This window comes from Callithrix jacchus, chromosome 7 (assembly GCF_049354715.1).
Source record: "Callithrix jacchus isolate 240 chromosome 7, calJac240_pri, whole genome shotgun sequence".
Classification (NCBI taxonomy): Eukaryota; Metazoa; Chordata; class Mammalia; order Primates; family Cebidae; genus Callithrix; species Callithrix jacchus.
Window position 1 is genome coordinate 76,113,791 of NC_133508.1, and position 17,296 is coordinate 76,131,086.

Here is a 17,296-nt window from a genome sequence, read left to right on the forward strand (position 1 = left end):
ATACCATGGTGGACCAGAAGTCACTCCCTCTCTCACAGAGTTTATATTCTAGTAAGTATATTAAATCAAGAAACACTGGCTGGGCGCAGTGGCTCAGGCCTGTAATCCCAACACTTTGGGAGGCTGAGGCAGGTGGATCACCTGAGGTCAGGAGTTCGAGACTAGCCTGGCCAGCATGAAGAAACCCCATCTCTACTAAAAATACAAAATTAGCTAGGCATGGTGGTGCGAACCTGTAGTCCTAGCTACGCAGAGGTTGAGGCAGGATAATCGCTGGAACCCGGGAGGCAGAGGTTGCAGTGAGCCGAGATCACACCACTGCACTCCAGCCTGGGCAACAAAGCAAGACTCTGTCTCAAAAAAAAGAAAGAAAGAAACATTTATGGGTGTGGTCCTTTTACAGATTCCTTTCTCAGGAAAGTCTTCTAGACCCTCTCTGGTCTAAAGTCGCCTGTCAGCATTGTTAATCACTATCACACCAACTTGTCTTTTTGTCTTCAAGATTGTTATCCTACCCAAAATTATGTTGTTCCTGTATCTGTTTACCTGTTTAGTATCTATCTTTTCCACACTGGTATACGAGCTTAACGAGAACAGGAATCTAGAACAGTGCTTAACATAGTATGTACTAAATGTTCAGGAACTGGCCAGGCCCAGTGGCTCATGTCTGTAATCCAGTGCTTTGGGAGGCTGAGGCAGGAGGATTGCTTGAGCCCAGACGTTTGAAACCAGCCTGGAAAACAAAGTGAGACCCCATCTCTACAAAAACATTTTTTTAAATTAGCTGGAATGTGGAGACACATGCCTATGGTTTCAGCTAGTTGGGAATCTGAGGAAGGAGGATCATTTGAGGCTAGGAGTTCAAGGCTGTAGTGAGCTATGATCATGTCACTACACGCCAGCGTGGGCAACAGAGCAAGACCCTGTTGCTAAAAAATAAATAGATAAATAAGGCCAGGCCCGGTGGCTCACACCTGTAATCCCAGCACTTTGGGAGGCCAAAGTGGGCGGATCACAAGGTCAAGAGATCAAGACCATCCTGGCCAACATGGTGAAAACCCGACTCTACTAAAAATACAAAAAGCTGGGCATGGGCACGCCCTGTAGTCTCAGCTACTTGGGAGGCTGAGGCAGGAGAATCACTTGAACCAGAAAGGTGGAGGTTGCAGTGAGCAGAGATCACGCCACTGCACTACAGTCTGGCGAAAGAGCAAGACTGTTTCCAAAGAAACAAACAAAAATAGGCCGGGCGCAGTGGCTCAAGCCTGTAATCCCAGCACTTTGGGAGGCCGAGGCGGGTGGATCACGAGAGATTGAGACCATCCTGGTGAACATGGTGAAACCCCGTCTCTACTAAAAATACAAAACATTAGCTGGGCATGGTGGCGCGTGCCTGTAATCCCAGCTACTCAGGAAGCTGAGGCAGGAGAATTGCCTGAACCCGGGAGGCGGAGGTTGCGGTGAGCCGAGATCGCGCCATTGCACTCCAGCCTGGGTAACAAGAGCGAAACTCCATCTCAAAAAAAAAAAAAAAAAAAGAAACAAACAAAAATAAATATTCAATAAATATTTGTGTTTGTGTGTGTGTTTTCTTGTTTTTCTTTCTCTCTTTTGTTTTTTTTGAGATGAAATCTTGCAGTCACCTAGGCTGGAGTGCAGTGGCGCAATCTCGAGTCACTGCAACTGCTGCCTCCCAGGTTCAGGTGATTCATATGCTTCAGCCTTCTGAGTAGCTGGGATTACAGGAGTGCACCACCACACCTGGCTAGTTTTTCTTTTTTTTTTTTTTTTTTTTTTTTTTAAGACAGAGTCTTTCTCTGTCACCCAGGCTGGAGTGCAGTGGCATGATCTCGGCTCACTGCAACCTCTGCCTCCCGGGTTCAAGTGATTCTCCTGCCTCAGCCTCCCGAGCAGCTGAGGCTACAGGCGCACGCCACCATGCCCAGCTAATGTTTTGTATTTTTAGTAGAGATGGGGTTTCACCATGTTGGCCAGGATGGTCTCAATCTCTTGACCTTGTGTTCCGCCCACCTTGGCCTCCCAAAGTGCTGGGATTACAGGTGTGAGCCACCGTGCCCGGCCTGTTTGTATTTTTTTTTTTTTTAAGATGGGGTTTCACCATAATGGCCAGGCTGGTCTTGAACTCCTGACCTCAGGTGATCCACCCACCTCAGCCTCCCAAAGTGCTAGGATTACAGGCATGAGCCACTGTGCCCGGCTCTTTTTATTTATTTATTTATTTTTTGTATTTTTTTTTTAAGCAACAAAATCTCACGGTGTTGCCCAGGCTTGAGTGCAGTGACATGATCATAGCTCATTGTAACCTCAAACTCCACTGCAACCTCAAGCAATCCACTCTAGTCTCTTAAAGTGTTGGGATTACAGGCATAACCACTGCACCTGGCCTAAATATTTGTTAAATAAACAAATGAATACTAGGCACAAATGAGCAAAACCCACACAAGCTCTGACTTCATTAAGCTTACTGTCTAGTGGCAGAGCTTATTACCTGTATGACCTTGGGCAAGCTAGTTCTCATTTCTGACCCTCACACTTCTCATCTGAACTATACTAATAAACCTTATTAACACTTAATAGGGTTATTGTGAGAATAAATGAATACATATGAATACACAAATTGTTTGGATGAATGTTAATAGCTATTACTATCAAGCTACATTTGTACTAAGAAAAGAGGGGAGTCCCTAAATGAAGGAAGGGAGAACAGCATCTATAAAGGCCCCAAGGGCCAAGCATGGTGGCTCACACCCGTAATCGCCTGTAATCCCAGCACTCTGGGAGGCAGAGGCAGGCGGATCACTTGAGGTCAGGAGTTCGAGACCATCCTGGCCAACATGGTAAAACTTCGTCTCTACTGAAAATACAAAAATAGCCGGGCATGGTGGCAGGTGCCTGTAATCCCAGCTACTTGGGAGGCTGAGGTAGGAGAATCGCGTGAACTCGGGAGGCAGAGGTTGCAGTGAGCCAAGATTGTGCCACTGCACTCCAGCCTGGGCAACTGAATGAGACTCCATCTTAAAAAAAAAAAAAAGCCCTAGACAAACTGGGGAGTTGTGGAAAGTGAAAGAGATGCCCTTACAACACTTAGAACTTTATCCTCAGATCAAAGAGCAAAGCTGCAGGATTTTAAGAGCAACATGCCTTCGCTCAAATTACTTTTTTTTTCTTTTTGAAACAGGGTCTCTCTGTTGTCCAGGCTGGAGTGCAGTGGCACAATCACAGCTCACTGCAGCCTCAACCTCCCGGGCTCAAGCGATCCTCTTGCCTCAGCCTCCTGAGTAGTTGGGACCACAGGTACACACCACCATGCCCTGCTAATTTATTTTTTATTTTTTGTAGAAAGGTGGTCATACTATGTTGCCCATGCTAGTCTCAAACTCCTGGGCTCAACTGATCCACTCCTCTACAGCCTCCCAAAATGTTGGGATTACAGGCTTGAGTCACTACACCTGGTCTCCTCAAATTATGCTTTTAAAAACCTATCTGACTGGCTGGGCATGGTGGCTCATGCTTGTAATCCCAGCACTTTAGAAGGCTGAGACCGGCAGATAACCTGAGGTGTGGAGTTCGAGACAAGCCTGACCAACATGGAGAAACCCCAGTCTCTACTAAAAATACAAAAAATTAGCCAGGTATGGTGACACATGCCTGTAATCCCAGCTACTTGGGAGGCTGAGGTCAGAGAATTGCTTGAACCCAGGAGGTGGAGGTTGCAGTGAGCCAAGACCGTGCCATTGCACCACAGCCTGGGCAACAAGAGTGAAACTCCGTCTCAAAAAAAAAAAAAAAAACATAAAAACAGACCAGGTGCAGTGGCTCATGACTGTAATCCCAGCACTTTGAGAAGCTGAGGCGGGTGGATCACAAGGTCAGGAGATAGAGATCATCCTGGCCAACATGGTGAAACGCCATCTCTACTAAAAATACAATAGATTAGCTGGGTGTGGTGGCGCACACCTGTAGTCCCAACTACTCGGGAGACTGAGGCAGGAGAATCACTTGAACCCGGGAGGCAGAGGTTGCAGTGAGCTGAGATCGCACCACCGCACTCCAACCTGGTGACAGAGCGAGATTCTGTCTCAAAAAATAAATAAGAGACCAGGCCGGGGGCATTGGGTCACACCTGTAATCCCAGCACTTTGGGAAGCCAAGGAGGGCAAATCATGAGGTCAGGAGTTTGAGACCAGCCTGGCCAACATGGTGAAACCCCATCTCTACTAAAAATACAAAAAATTAGCTGGGTGGTGGTGGGACACACCTATAATCCTAGCTACCCGGAAGCTGAGGCAGGAGAATCACTGGAACCTGCAGAGGTTGCAGTGAGCCGAGATCATGTCACTGTACTACAGCCTGGGCAACAGAGTGAGACTGTCTAAAAAAAAAGAAAGATGACTGAGCCATTAAAATAAATGAAGCAGGCTGGGTGCAGTAGCTTTTGCCTGTAATCCCAGCATTTTGGGAGGCCAAGATGGATGGATTGCCTGAGGTCAGGAGTTCAAGACCAGCCTGACCAATATGGTGAAACCTGTCTGTACTAAAAATTAAAAAATTAGCCAGGTGTGGTGCTGGGTACCTGTAATTGCAGCTACTTGGGAGGCTGAGGCAGGAAAATCGCTTGAGCCCAGAAGCAGAGGTTGCAGTGAGCAAAGATCGCATGACTGCACTCCAGCCTGGGTGACAGAGGGAGACTCCGTCTAAAAACAAAATAAAAGACTAGAGACCAAATACCTCCTCACTCTTCCCTTCCTGTCCTCCCTTCATAGAGAGCTGTGAATCTTCTTGACCTTTTGCTGGCCTTTACAGTGAGAAAGAAAATGCTAAGAATAAACCATCTGGGCCAGGTGCGGTGGCTCAGATCTGTAATCCTAGCACTTTGGGAGGCAGAAGCAGGCGGATCACTTGAGGTCAGAAGTTCGAAACCAGCCTGGCCAACATGGTAAAACCCCGTCTCTACTAAAAATACAAAAAAAAAATTACCAGGGTGTGTAATCCAAGCTACTTGGGAGGCTGAGGCAGGAGAATTGCTTGAACCTCGAAGGCAGAGGTTGCAATAAGCCAAGATTATGCCATTATACTCCAGCCTAGAGGACAGAGCGAGACTACGTCTCTAAATAAATAAATAAATTTATTTATTATATAAAAATATTTATATATTAAAGGTCCCACCTCTCAACAGTGTTGCCTTGGGGATTAAGTTGCCAGCACATGAACCTTGGGGGACACATTCACACCATTGGAGATGGTTTATTTTATATATTATATACATATTACATTATATATACAATTAATATATAAAAGTTATTTATATATTATATATAATATGTATATAATATATGAAATAAACCATCTCCAATGGTGTGAATGTGTCCCCCAAGGTTCATGTGCTGGCAACTTAATCCCCAAGGCAACACTGTTGAGAGGTGGGACCTTTAATAGATGATTAGGTCGCAAGGGCTCTGCCCTCATGGATGGATTAAGGCTGTTATCAAAGGAGTGAGTTCCTGGTGAAAGGAAGAGCTCAGCCCCTTCCCTCCCCACCACGCACTCCCTCGCACTTCCATCTTCTGCCATGGGGGATGACAAAAGGCCCTGGCCAGGATGCAGGCCCTTCAACCTTGAACTTCCCAGCCTCCAGAACTGTGAGAAATAAATCTCTGTTCTTTATAAACTACCCAATCTCTGGTATTCTGTTATAGCAGCACAAAATGGATGAAGATACCACCATTTATTGAGCGCCTACTATGTGTCAAGATTTTCAGACCTCAAACCAGGACTAGATGTGTGTGTGGCATGACCAAGAACCAGATATTAAAAGCTGGAACGATGTAGAAAATACATCATCTGTAGAGACCAGTGGTATGAATGAGGAGATCCGTAACCAGTGTTCTCTTGTTCAGGTCTCCAGGCTGAACACTGGCTACAAAGATGAGTGAGACATTATTCCTCTCCTGGAATTGGTCACAGTCTAGTGACCAACTGATACCCGGATCAATTATTACACCCCAAGGCATATGGAGATGGGAGCCACAGAAAGAGGCTCCAGGCAAAAGTGCGATTATCTGTATCGAGGGTGAGCAGGGAAGGAGGATAGTTTTTGTAGAGACGGGGGTCTCACTCTGTTGTCCTGGATGGTCTCAAATTCCTGGACTCAAGAGATCCTCCCACCTCAGCCTCCTAAAATGCTAGGATTACAGGTATGAAGCCACCATGCCTGGCCAAGAAGATAGCGTTTTGGAGTGGAAGTGGGAGAACATTCTATAAACAGAAGTCCAGAGGCAGACAAGCCATTTATTAGCTTGTGTCAGTCATTTCCCAGTCCTTGACATTAGTTTCCTCATTAGTGGATTAGAAATGGTATAAGATAATATATGTAAACCTTTACACAGAGCTAGGCACAGAGTAAGCATTTAATAGACAGTGAAAAATGCTACTATATTATTACAATGTGACATTTTCTTTCTTTTTTTTTTTTTTTTGAGACGGAGTTTCGCTCTTCTTACCCAGGCTGGAGTGCAATGGCGCGATCTCGGCTCACCGCAACCTCTGCCTCCTGGGTTCAGGCAATTCTCCTGCCTCAGCCTCCCGAGTAGCCAGGATTACAGGCATGTGCCACCATGCCCAGCTAATGTTTTGTATTTTTTTTAGTAGAGACGGGGTTTCACCATGTTGACCAGGATGGTCTCGATCTCTTGACCTCGTGATCCACCCGCCTCGGCCTCCCAAAGTGCTGGGATTACAGGCGTGAGCCACCGCGCCCGGCCACAATGTGACATCTTCAAGGTTCCTGTGAGCAGCTGAATAGGGCTAGAACTCAGAAATGTGTATGTGTGTGTGTCTAGTGAGGAAGGAAACTGCAAAGTAAAGTTGACATCTTGCAGGGGTCCTTGAATCCTTTTCTACAATATGGCCTTTCCCAGAAGTAATTGATCCAATACTATTATTTGGAAAATAGCCAATATTACATGGTGCTTCCTACATGCCAGGCACTGCTCTAAGCCCTGTGGAGTAACTGGCCAAGATAACAAAGCTGGCAATAGTGGGTTGAGACTTAAATATTTTCTTTTTAAAATTTTTTATTTTTGTACAAAGATGGGGTCTCACCATGATGGCCAGGCTGGTTTTGAACTCCTGAACTCAGGCGATCCACCCACCTTGGCCTCCCAAAGTGCTAGGATTACAGGTGTGAGCCACCACACCCAGTGAGACTTAAATATTTTCTTTCTCTAACTCTAATGCTGCCTACAATCACTTGAGACTAGGAGTTCAAGACCAGCCTGGGCAACATAGTGAGACCCCCATCTCTACAAACATTTAAAAAATTTGTCAGGCATGGTGGCATGCACCTAGAGTCCCAGCTACTTGGGAAGCTGAGGCTGGAGGATCACTTGAGCCTAGGAGTTTGAGGCTGCAGTGAGCTGTGACCACACTACTGCACTCCAGCCTGGGTGACAGAGCAAGACCTGTGTCTACAAATCAATCAATCAATCAATCAATCAATAACCAAAAACTAACATTTACTGGGGCTTACATACATCATTTTACTTGATGTTCACAACAGTCAAGGAAAGCAGGTTCCATCACCACTTTGCAGGTGAGAGACCTCAGGCTCAGGCAGTCAAGTAGCCTGCTTGTGGCCCCATCTTTTCTTCTACTTTTTGCACAGCTGACAAAGATTTTTTGCTTGGCCAAAATTTAGACAGACTTCTTTTTTTGTTTTGTTTTTGTTTGTTTGTTTTGAGAGGGAGTCTTGCTCTGTCACCCAGGCTGGAGTACAGTGGCAAGATCTTGGCTCACTGCAACCTCTGCCTCCTGGGTTCAAGCAATTCTCATGCCTCAGCCTCCCAGGTAGCTGGGATTACAGGGGCATGTCATCATACCTGGCTAATTTTTGTAGTTTTTGGTAGAAATGGGGTTTTGCCATTTTGGCCAGGCTGGTCTCAAACTCCTGACCTCAAGCGATCCACCCACCTCAGCCTCCCAAAGTGCTGGGATGACAGGCATGAGTCACTACACCAGCCTAGTTAAACTTCTGAAACTTCTCCTAGGCCTATCTGTGCACTTCCTTGTAAAATTCAGTTTTAGTAAAAGAATGCTGCTGAGTCAGTTTAGCCAGATCCCCCCCAATCCTTGATATCAGATTCCTCATCTTCCACCATCCCTGAGGTGATGTCTGATCACCCTGGCCTGCATTCAACAAAAATCCTGTTAGGTCAGTTTAGCCAGAATTATCCTTACTTCTGATGCTTCCTCTTAGAAATTTTCCATCCACTGACACCCCACTACGCACACTGCTCCTTGGCAGTAAATACCCTCTTGTCCATGCTGTATTCAGAGTGGAGCTCAATCTCCCCAACTGCAAGATGGTCCTGAGTAAAGTCTTTCTTACCATGTTTCAACAAATATCCTTGAACAATTTTGTTTTGTTTTCTTGAGACAGAGTCTTACTCTGTTACCCAGGCTGGAGTGTAGTGGTGAGATCTCGGCTCACTGCAACCTTTGCCTCCTGGGTTCAAGCGATTCTCCTTCCTCAGCCTTCCGAGTAGCTGGGAAAAGTGGGTGCCACTATGCCCAGCTAATTTTTTGTATTTTCAGTAGAGATGAGGTTTCACCATGTTAGCCAGACTGGTCTTGATCTTCTGACCTTGTGATCTGCCTGCCTCAGCCACCCAAAGTGCTGGGATTACAGGCATGAGCCACCATTCTCAGCCACAGTTTTGTTCTTTAACTCAGCTATCAGACCTGCATCATGATCTGAAGCCTCTCCCCACCTACTTCTCCCTTCCCCTCCCTTTTTCCTTACAGGATTGGATTTTCCCAAATAAAAAAATTTTTTTTTTTTTGAGACAGAGTGTCGCTCTTGTTGCCCAGGCTGGAGTGCAATGGCGCGATCTCGGCTCACCACAACCTCCGTCTCCCGGGTTCAAGTGATTCTTCTGCCTCAGCCTCCCGAGTAGCTAGGATTACAGGCATGTGCCACCACGCCTGGCTAATTTTGTATTTTTAGTGGAGACGGGGTTTCTTCTTGTTGGTCAGGCTGGTCTTGAACTCCCAACCTCAGGTGATCCACCCACCTTCGCCTCCCAAAGTGCTGGGATTACAGGTGTGAGCCACCATGCCCAGACTCCCAAATAGATTTCTTGCACATCTAACCCCATCTTGGTGTTCGTTTCTGAGGACCCAAACTAACACAGATTCTTAACAATTGTGCCTCCTCTTGTGGATGGCCCTTATGGTTGACAAAGCATTTCATTTTCTTTTTTTTTTTGATATGAAGTCTCACTCTGTTGCTCAGGAGGGAGTGCAGTGGCGCAATCTCGGCTCACTGCAACCTCTGTCTCCTGGGTTCAAGTGATTCTCCTGCCTCAGCCTCCTGAGTAGCTGGGATTACAGACGTGCGCCACCACACCCAGCTAAATTTTGCATTTTTAGTAGAGACAAAGTTTCACCATGTTGGTCAGGCTGCTCTGGAACTCCTGACCTCGTGATTCACCTGCCCCAACCTCCCAAAGTGCTGGGATTACAGGCATGAGCCACCATGCCTGGCCTCATTTTTTTTTGTTTGAAATGGGGTCTCTCCTTGTTGCTCAGGCTGAAGGGCAGTGGTGTAATCCCAGCTCACTGCAGCCTCGACCTCGTGGGTTCAAGTGACCCTCCCACCTCAGCCTCCTGAGTAGCTGAGATTATAGGCATGTGCCACCATGCCCAGTAATCAAACAAAATTTTTTTTTGGCCAGATGCAATGGCTCACGCCTGTAATCCCAGCACTTAGGGAGGCTGAGGCGGGTGGATTGCCTGAGGTCAGGAGTTCGAGACCAGCCTGACCAATATGGTGAAACCCCATCTCTACTAAAAATACAAAATTTAGCTGGGCGTGTTGGTGTGCACCTGTATTCCCAGCTACTCGGGAGGCTAAGGCAGAAGAATCGCTTGAACGCAGGAGGCAGAAGTTGCACTCCAGCCTGGGCGAAACTCCATCTCAAAAAAAAAAAAAAATTGTTTTTGGCCAGGCATGGTGGCTTACACCTGTAATCCCAGCATTTTGGGAGGCTGATGCAGGTGGATCACCTAAGGTCAGAAGTTCAAGGCTAGCCTGACCCAATAGGCTGAAACCCCATCTCTACTAAAAAAAAAAAAAAAAAAAAAAAAAAAAAAAAAAAAAAGCCTGGCATGATGGTGCATGCCTGTAATCCCAGCTACTTGGGAGGCTGAGGCAGAAGAACTGCTTGAACCCAGGAGGGAGAGGTTGCAATGAGCCAAGATCACGCCACTACACTCCAGCCTAGGCAACAGAGCAAGACTCAAAAAAAAAAAAAGGAAGGAAGAAAAGGAGGGAGGGAAGGGCCTCAAAGCTCCCGCTCTTCTGGTAGAAATCCTCTGCATCCTCAAAATCACCTGGGAGCTTCTTAGAAATGCAGAATCTCAGGACTTATGGCATTGGAATATGCATTTTATCAAGATCCTGAATATGGCCAGGCATGAGTGGCTCAGGCCTATAAGTCCCAGCACTTTGGGAGGCTGAGGTGTGTAGATCACTTGAGCCCAAGAGTTTGAGACCAGCAACATGATGAGACCTCATCTCTACAAAAAACATAAAAAATAATCTGGGCATGGTGGCACATGCCTGTGGTCCCAGCCAGTGGGGTAGGAGGAGGGGTGGTGAGATCAAGGCATCTTGATCCTGGGAGGACCAGGTTGCAGTGAGTGATGATCTTGACCCTGCACTCCCACCTGGGCAACAGAGCAAGACCCTGTCTCTCTCTCTCACACAGACACACAAAAATCCCAAAGAGTCTGAGAAGCTTAACTCTATTGTGTCCTGGCACCACCCACTCTGCCCCACTCCAGCCCCAGGGAATTGTGATGTCTGTACAATGCAAGACTATTCAGCAATAAAAAATAAAGTATTGGTACTTGCTACAATATGAAGAAACCATAAAAACACGATACCAGGTGAAAGAAGCCAGTCACAAAAGACTTCATATTGTATGATTCCATTTCTATGAAATGACTAGAAGCAAACTCTTAGAGACAGGAAGGAGACTGATGGTTCCTAGGACTGGGGATGGGGAGAGTCGGGGGAAATGGGAAATGACTGCTAATGGATGGGGGGGATCATTTGGGCGTGATAAACATGCTCTAAAATTGATTATGGTAGCCAGGCATTGTGGTACCTGCCTGTAGTCCCAGCTATTTAAGAGGCTGAGGCAGGAAGATTGCTTTGAACCCGGGGAATTCAAGGCTGCAGCGAGCTATGATTGTGCCATTGTACTCCAGCCTGGGTCATAGAGCTAGAGTCTGTCTCTTAAAAAAAAGAGAGAAAATTGGTTATGATGATGGTTGTACAACTGTAAGTATACTAGAAACAACCAAACTGCACACTTTAGATAGGTGAATTGTATGGTATGTGAATTACATCTCAATGATATGTATGAGTGTCTGCTTCAAAGAATTATTGTGCAGACTCAATAAAACTACATTTGTAGGCTAGGCACAGTGGTTCATGCCTGTAATCCCAGCACTTTGGGAGGCTGAGGTAGGAGGATCGCTTGAGCCCAGGAGTTTGAGACCAGCCTGGGCAACATAATGAGATTTTGTCTCATAAAATAAAAAAATTGGTTGGGCATAATGTTGCATGCTTGCAGTCCCGATTACTTGGGAGGATAAGGTGGACAGATCACTTGAACCTGAGAGGCTGAGGCTGAGGCTGCAGTGAGCTGTGATTGAGCCACTGCACTCCAGCCGGAGTGACAGAGCAAGACCCCCTCTCCAAAAAACAACCCCAGCCACCACAACTTTTGTAAGTGTTGGCTCTGAAAGAGTAGCTACCATCGAGCGGACACAGACCCCTCTCTCAAGTAGTTCACAGTCTAGTGAAAGAAATGGCGTAGGTATTAGGTATAAAAAATTCCAAAAATGAAAGAACAATGAACTCTGAATGAAGTACAGATAGCATGTTGGGTAGATTATAAGAGAGAATTAACTTGCCTCTTTATCCATCCACCCACTCATCTACCCAGTTACCCACCCACCCATCCACACATCCACCCACCCACCCACCCATCCGTCCACCCACCCACCCATCCATCCACCCACCCACCCATCCGTCCACCCACCCACCCATCCGTCCACCCACCCACCCATCCGTCCATCCATCCACCCACCCACCCATCCATCCACCCATCCATCCACCCACCCATCCATCCATCCACCCATCCACCTATCCATCCATCCACCCATCCACCCACCCATCCATCCATCTACCCACCCACCCATTAATGTAGCAATTATCTGGCATCTATTGTATGGTGGATACTGGGGAGGTTGACATGAACAGCACAGGAGGCAGGCACCTCACAAATAAGTTTCATCACTCTAAGCCCAAGGGGAGAGTAATCAACTAACTGAAGAAAGCCAGAAAACTCTCCAGAAGAGACATGAGAGCCATTCCCCTTTTCCTGATATAATTTAATCTACCTTTTCCTGGGTCTTTGGGTTTTCACTTAGAGGCTCATATGTGATGTAAAACTTCAACGAAATACATGTTTTGTGCTTTTCTCTTTCTGTTCATCTGTCTTTTGTTGTAGGAGTGTCAGCCATGAACCTTGCAATGGTGGGGAAAAGACATTACTTTTTCTCCCCTACACAAACAAGGTCCCATTCTAGGGATTAGGAATTAAGCAAATATTTTTGTTTGTTTGTTTTTTGGTGGGGTGAGGGGGGTGCAATTCAACTCGTAAGAGAAGGGAAGAGGGTACCCATGAGAAGGCTATTTAATGGAGCTCAAATGAGGACAGCAGCAGCAGAGACAGACAAAGAGGGATTAGCCCAGGGAAATTTAGGGATAAAGTCAACAGGAGTGAGTGAGTGCATGCAATAGAGTGGGGGAGAAAAAGACACTCCTAGGTTTTTCGTTTAGGCCATTGAGTAGATGACAGTAAAAAGATGTGGATTGGGTTAAAGATGGGGACTCAGAAGGGAGGGCAGGTGTCTGGAGAAAAGTCAGGCATCTGAAGGCAGCTCCCAGAGGAGAGCTGGCAAGTCAGTATTTCTCACCTGAACCAATGCAGTAGCTTCCTAAATTCACTGTCTACTGCAGCTCCTGTTGTTTCCTGATCTGCTTTACACACAGCAGCCATAGTAGGTGGCTCACGCCTGTAATCCCAACACTTTGGGAGGCTGAGGCAGGAGGTATCGCTTGAAGCCAGGAGTTTGAGACCAGTGTGGGCAACACAGCAAGACCCTGTCTCTACAGAAAAAAGTTGCTTTTTTTTTTTTTTTTTGAGACAGAGTTTTGCTCTTGTTTAGCCAGGCTGGAGTGCAATGGCGTGACCTCGGCTCACTGCAACCTCCGCCTCCTGGGTTCAGGCAATTCTCCTGCCTCAGCCTCCTGAGTAGCTGGGATTACAGGCACGCACCACCATGCCCAGCTAAGTTTTTGTATTTTTAGTAGAGACGGGGTTTCACCATGTTGACCAGGATGGTCTTGATCTCTTGACCTCGTGATCCACCCGCCTCAGCCTCCCAAAGTGCTGGGATTACAGGTGTGAGCCACCGCGCCTGGCCAAGTTGCTTTTTTTAAATTAGCTGGGCCAGGTGGTGCATGCCGGTAGTCCCAACTACTCAAGTTTGAGGCTGCAGTGATGCAGTGAGCTGTGATTGTGCTACTGCACTTCAGTCTGGGCAAAAGAGTGACACCTTATCTCAAAAAATAAAAAAAATTAATGGCCTGGTGTGGCGACTTACACTTGTAATCCCAGCACTTTGGGAGACTGAGGCAGGTGGGTCATTTGAGCTCAAGAGTTCAAGACCAGCCTGGCCAACATGGTGAAACCCTACCTCTACCAAAAAATACAAAAATTAGCCCGGCATGGTGACACATGTCTGTAACCCCAGCTACTTGGGCTGCTGAGGTGGGAGAATTGCTTGAACCTGGGTGGTGGAGGTTGCAGTGGGCCAAGATGGCGCCACTGCACTCCAGCCTTGGTGACAGAGTGAGGTTCCGTCTCAGAAAAATAAATAAAAATTAAAAAAAAAAGAGCATCCAGACTCTTTATTGTGGCTCACAGGCCCTGCATGTGCTAACTGATGCTTGTCTCCCCAGTCTCATTCCACTTCATGCCTTCTTTCTGATGCTCCAGCCACACTGCCCTTTATCTGCTCCTTGAACCCTTCCATTTCAGGACTTTGCAGTTGCTCTTCCTTCTACATGGAAGCCTCTTTGCCAGAATCTTTACTGCCTGGCTCATTCTCACTCTGTAGGTGTCCCTTCAGTAACACCTCCCCTCAAAGGCCTTTCATGCCAATCCTGTCTAAGGTAGCACCGCCTCCACTTTGCTTTGCTACTTACCTTCTCTATCATTCTCTAGCAATTCTTTTTTTTCTTTTTTTTGAGATGGGGCCTCACTCCGTTGCCAGGCTGAAGTGCAGTGGTGCGATCTCGGCTCACTGCAACCTCGCCTCCCAGGTTCAAGCAATTCTCCTGCCTCAGCCTCCTGACTAGCTAGGACTACAGGCATGTGCCACCATGCCCAGCTAATTTTTGTATTTTAGTAGAGACAGGCTTTCACCATGTTGGCCAGGATGGTCTCAAACTCCTGACCTCATGATCATCCTGCCTCAGTCTCCCAAATTGCTGGAATTACAGGTGTGAGCCACTGCACCTGGCCCATTCTCTAGCAATTCTAGCACACCTGTCTTACTAGACTCTAAACTGCAAAGAGTCAGGAGACAGTGTCTTCTCCACCTTTGTGTCCCTACTGCCTAACGAAAGGTCTGGAATGGAGCAGTTGCTCCAGAAATTTTGGCTGAGTGAACAAATGAACACACAGGCTAGTGAGTCATCAGCATTTGTGTGACAGCAGAAGTCAGTGGAGGGGAGAAGGTAAAATGCTGGAACCCTGTGCATGCCCACACTGAAGGGCCAGTGAGGGGGCTGAGGAGTAGCCCAAGGGGTGGCGATGGTGGCAGTGGGGCTAGCTGGATGGGATTTCCAACTGTAAAGCAGCCAGAAAGACTTTTCAAGATGGTGGTGGCTGGGCGCAGTGGCTCATGCCTGTAATCCCAGCATTTTGGGAGGCCGAGGCGGGCGGATCACGAGGTCAGGAGATCGAGTCCATCCTGGCCAAGGTGGTGAAAGCCTGTCTCTACTGAAAATACAAAAAGATTAGCTGGGTGTGATGGCACAAGCCTGTAGTCCCAGCTACTCAGGAGGCTGGGGCAGGAGAATTGCTTGAACCCAGGAAGTGGAGATTGCAATAAGCCGAGATTGCCCCAGTGCATTGCAGCCTGGGTGACAGTGCAAGACTGTTTCAAAAAAAAAAAAAAGACGGCGGTGACTAGAGGGTGTTTGTTACTGAAGATAAGCTGGTTGAAGGGAGAAGAGAGAGTGAGGAGTCATGGAGCAAAGTCCCCAGGGAATGAGGAGAGGATGGGACATGGGGCTCTAGAGGATGCATTGGGGCAGGACAGAAGAGTGTGTAGCCCTTCACTTTTCCAAGGAGGGGAGGAAAGAAGCAAAGGATAGGAGGAGGATTCTGGAAAGGGGAGGCAGCTCCTAGTGGATGACCTCAGTTTCTGGAAAAATTGGCTGAGAATGAGGGGTACTGAAGTGGGCAAAAGGTCCCCAGATTATATCTTATTTACCTTTCTGGAGCATTTGACACCACTGCCTGCCTCCTCCTTGAAATGTTTCCCTTCCTTGGCGTCTGTGAGTTGACTCATATCTCCCCCTCTCCCTATCTCCCTTTCACGAACATTGATGCCTTCTGGGACCAGGCTCTGTGCTTGGTGCTGGGGATCCAACAGAGTTCAATACAGCCCTGACTTCTGCCCTCCTAGAGGTTACCGCCTCATGCAGAGACAGATATTCAATTATTCACACAACTTCCGTTTACCTCTCCAGCTGCCCCTTTTCAGCAATGTCTTTACAAGTTGGTTTTTCTCTATCATCCTTTACACGGTCCTGTTTCTTATTGTTAGGTCCTTTCTCCCCATGTACTATCAACGGTTCTTAAAGTGTGGCCTCTGGACCAGCAGCTTCACAATCACCTGGGAATACCCAAGACTTACTGACTCAGAAACTCCAGGAGTGGGAGCTCAGCAATGTGTGTGTGTTTGTTTTAAGAGACATGATGTTGGGAGTCTCACTTTGTGGCCCAGGCTGGTCTTGAACTCCTGGGCTTAAGCGATCCTCCTGCTTCAGCCTCTGGAGTAGCTGGGACTGTAGGCTCATACTACGATGCCTGGCAGCAATCTGTGCTTTAACAATCCCTCCAGATCATTCTGCTGCAGGTTCAAGTTTACATCTGGCTCTGTATACTGCTCTCGCTGGGTGGTTTTCTCCAATCACCTGGCTTTGACTGCCATCCATGCCAGTGACCCCGACATGTGCATCCACAGCCCAGCTCCACTCTAGCGAGCTCCAGCATGCTCCCTGGATAAACCATGGGCCACCTGAAACTCAAGAAGCCCCAAGCTGAACTGAGGGTCCTTCCCTGCCTCTCCTCCTGTGTCCCTGCCTGGTGTACTGGACACTATAGGTGCTTCCCCTGGGCCCTGAGGGTGACACTCAGGCCTTTAGTCTTCAGGCTCTTCTTCAAGCACTCCTCCCTGGTGTATGACATCCCCTCTGGCTACCCTGGCCCTTTGGGTCTTTGCATTAGCTGTATCTTTATTCCAGGACTCACTTTCTCTGGCTGAAGGCTTTCTCATCCTCCAGGTCTCAGCTCATCCTCCAGGTCTCAGACAGCTCACACATCTCCACCTCACGGAGGCCACCCTTCCCTAGTAGGCGCCTCTGTGTTTCTCTGTCGTGGTTGCTCTGCTTATTACCTTCCCAAAACATATGAAAACCTGTCACGTATTCATTTATTTGGAGGGTAAGCTCTATGAGGGCAGGGGTCTAGTAGGTCTCGTTCATGCTTCAGTTACCAGTGTCTTTAGTTCTCAGCATATGGCAGGTACTCAATTGGTCCTCCCCATTCGCCCAATTGCCCAAATTACAAAAGCCTGGGCATACACCGGTTTCTCTTTTCACTCTACTCCCCTATGCAGCCACATCCTGCTCATACCTCATGGAATCCCTAGGCCTACCCTAATTCTCCCACTCTAAAGGGTCTCTCAGCCTGGGTCTCCTTCCACCCCCTTCCATTCTTCCACAGCAGCCAGAGTCATCTTTCTAAAATGCAAATCCACGCTAGGCACCTGTAATCTGGACACTTTAGGAGGCCGAGGCAGGAGGATCATTTGCAGCCAGGAGTTTCAGACCAGCCTGTGC